Source organism: Sinocyclocheilus rhinocerous, unplaced genomic scaffold, assembly GCF_001515625.1.
Source record: "Sinocyclocheilus rhinocerous isolate Xijiao unplaced genomic scaffold, SAMN03320098_v1.1 scaffold346, whole genome shotgun sequence".
NCBI lineage: Eukaryota > Metazoa > Chordata > Actinopteri > Cypriniformes > Cyprinidae > Sinocyclocheilus > Sinocyclocheilus rhinocerous.
Window position 1 is genome coordinate 707,521 of NW_015630993.1, and position 4,071 is coordinate 711,591.

The following is a 4,071-nucleotide window of genomic DNA, read 5'->3' on the forward strand; positions in this document are numbered from 1 at the left end:
ATTACAGTTCAAATTGATCTCTCTTCAGATATTTTCTCTCTCCTCAACTTCCTTTCCCTCCTTCTCTTTCACGTCTCTTGACACAGGATATAATGCATATAAATGGCCTCACACAAGATAGACAAATAACCAGAGGTTAGATTTGTAAAATTATTTGGTTACACTTTACTTGAAGGGGTGTGCATAAGACTGACATGGCACCTTCATAATCATGACATGACACCTACATAATATGAAGGTTTTTTATGCATGTTTATGACAACTGTCATTAAGTGTCATTCGCTCAGTTATGTAATTTTTAATGCAAAGATGACATTGTTTGAGATGTCTTTGTTATGGGCTATGGTTAGGGGTAGGGGTAGGGTTAGGTTAGGGTTAGGTCAAATAATGTCATATTTGCATTAAAAATGACATAACTGAGCGAATGACACTTAATGACAGTTGTCATAAACATGCATAAAACCTCCTTCATATTCATGACATGTGTCATGTCATGATTATGAAGGTGTCATGTCAGTCTTATGCACACCCCTTCAAGTAAAGTGTTACCGAAATTTTAAATCCATAGAAATTACTGGTTGGACCAAAGTATTGGTCGGCGAGTATTTATAAGTTATTTAAAAACTGAAACTGATTTAGATGTAGATATTGATATGTCCATGATAACATTTGATCTATGCCTTTATTAAAACATGATCAAAATCTCACCCTATACCATATGCTTTATAAAAAAAAAATCATAACTAATTGGCTATTACAATTTAACACTGTAGTCGTAAATATTTAATTGGTGACTTTTTTGTTAACTTGAAACTTGCCTTCAAAAGCTGTATAGTTCCACAAACGTTTGTGAGGAAATTTTTATTCCACCCTGATTGACATTACTTGAATGACATCAACAAAGCCACATAATTATTGTCTATTTCCAGAGGAAAATGCAACATGAATGTGGTTGGCTAATTGTCTTACAACTCTAATTTGCTTCTCAGCTGGTGTTTATCAGGTCAACTACATCTGAAATGTGCTACTAGAGTAGCTACTGTTATGTAATTTAGCTTAAGCTGTTTATTGTACAAATTGTAGCCTGTGATGTGCAAAAGGCTTTAGCAGCAACACATTAGTACAATACAGTCTTCAAGTTGATCAGAGGATGTTTAAATGTGTCACTCTCGTCCTTTAAAAGGTCCTTTTAAAGTGTCTCCTAAATGAAATTACATCATGGCATCTGATGATGACAGTCATGTACATTGAGTATTAACAGGAATGAACAGTTTGTTATGATATTGTGGACATAGGGACCTGCTTGAGCTTGTCAATTTAATACAATGATGGTGTTTAATATTTGTAAAAGAACACACAAATTTTGATTAGTGCTCCAAGATAACTAGTGAGTTGCAAGTATTGGTTAAACTTGACCTTAATTATTTTTTCATATATATGTGTGTGTGTGTGTGTGTGTGTGTGTATGTGTGTGTGTGTGTGTGTGATTTAATAGTTAATTATATTGGTCTTTGTGTTGCCTACTAAGCTTTTTTTCTGTTGTTGTTTTGTTTTTTGGGGGGGAAAAATATGCAAAGTGGCCTGTGCAATAAGTGTAAGCAAGAATTTGAAGAGAATCATTTTTATTTATACAATAATGTGAAAGCTAACTAGTTTTCCATAAGAAGAATGAAAATCTGAGAGAAAAGCACCTTGAGTGAGATTTGAAAGAAAGTGTTTTTTTCCCATATGGTATGCATGGGCTCAGTCACTGCTGTATGAAACTGTTATGTTCTTACTTACTTTCCTACTAAACTATTATGTTCTAATTTTAAAGCTGTGAGAGCTACTCCATATTGCTTTTGCAAATTCCAAATGATTTGGAACTTAATATTGGCTTTTTATTTATTTAATTATTTATTTATTTCCCCATGTTTACTGGGGTGTGTATTTCTGCAAATCAAAATTATTACAATTGCCATAAAAAGATGGCCTCCCAAAGAGAGTAAAGTTGTAGTTTTGCTTTCCGCTCATGGCTCGTCGTACCTCCTCCCAGCTGCTGCTGTTTTGAGTACTAGACATTTTGTTTCTTCAGACATGCAAGTGCCTTACCTGTTGCCATTTGCAATCAGTTGTCTAACGGTTCTTTGGTAAAAACTGCTCTTTGTTTCGCAGAGCTTTTGTCTCCACCTGTTTGCAGTCTTTATAGAGCAAAGCATATTTTAAAAAAAAAATCATATTTCGTGGCTTATTCAAGTCTGTTTATCTTTCATTTTGATACTACATTTCATATTTGAATAGAGGAGACCAAAGTCATTTATTTATTGTCATGTTTTGGCATGTTTGAACACACTAACCTAACAATAAAATCAATTCAAGAAACTGTAAGATTGCCTTTAGCACTAACTAAACAGCTCTTAAAAGTGACTTGGAACATACATCATCTATACACTGTACTTCATTTTGACCATTTTAAGTTGTGCTGCACTTTGTTTTATAATGTAATGTACAGTTAATTATAGAAATAAATTGTTTATTGTCTGCATCAGAAATGGACTAGTATTGCGTTTTTTTCTAGCCATGAGTGGCTTGGAGAGAGAGAGAGAACTGTGTTGATAATTATTATTATAAATGCACTACACATCACAATTCACTTCTTAGTGTGGAGACATTTTCTACAAAATGAGTTTTTAAGTAAATGGCATGTAAATGAAGAAAAAGTGTTGCTTTTCCTGACCTTTGAGTGCGGCACAGAAGGAACTCTTATTGAATTAGGCAAATGTGATTCTGACATCACAAGAACCAGACACAGGAGCAGCCCAGAGACTGAAGCTGGAGACCGTTAAACAGACTAAAGTAGTCCAATCCAAAGACGTATCTGCATCACTGGTGAGGATTTTTCTCCTTACATGAACACGGTGAGATTGTGAGCTGTATTTGTTTAGCACGTGCTACATCTGTATTTGCCAGTAATGTGATTTCTGCTGTATTGTAAATCTCTCATGGCAGAAAGCATCTGCTAAAGACATACATATAAATGTCAATGTATTTGTGAATTAGTTGTCTCAGGAAGATTTATTTTGAAAGTCATCTTGAAAAAATATTTGCACCTTTTCATTTTTACAAAGAAAAAAAAATAAAATGTGGAACGCTACTTAAACGGATCACTGAACTTTAAAACGTTTGACTGCATTTAGTTAAGATTGTTTTGCATACAGTAGATAATAGAAACAGCGGCTGCTGATAGTTGTCATTTGAATAACAGGTTAGCAATTCCAAGTCTCTTATAGCTAGGCCTGTCACGATAACAACTTTTTGTTGTGCGATATATTGTGCCAGAAATAATTGCGATAAGCGATATTATTGTAATTTTAAAGACCATTTTATGCCACTGAATATATAATCATAACGTAACAGCATAATAATGCAAGAAGGCCTACACACTTCCAAATGACAACAAACTTTACATTTTTAAGAAGGAAATATTAACATTAGGATTTAAAATATTCTAAAACTATAAAACTTAGCAGAGCCTGTCTGACACTGATGTACTCTGCAGAGGTGAACTGTGGCAAGGGGGTCCTTTAGAGTGACAGCTGCCCCTGATATTCCCTGATTTTATTACATTTTATTGAATGTCTGACGGTGTTGACAAAAAGTGGGGACGCAAATTTAAAATCTTATGAAACATGCATGTGTCATTAAAAAAACAACCTTGCTTTGATAGGAAATATTATTAAGTGTTGCTTTTGATAAAACAAGCTCTTTTTTATCATTAAAAAAAAATTTTTTTATCCATTTTATTGCATATGAATGATTGAACCCTTCTCTGTGGACACACTGTTTTAGATGTAGTGAGAGGACATTAAGAAACACAGATTTGGTATAATAATGAGAAAATTAAATTGAAGGTGATAATTGATTGAAATACATTCTATTATTAATCCCTCATGACATTTAAAATTGAAAATATTTTTATTTTTAAACCTAATAGAAGTTACCCTTGCTGGACCTGTTTTGTCCCATGTCTCAAGAATGACAATATATATTATTACACTTTTTTGGTTTGTTTAATTAGTATATATAGTTTTT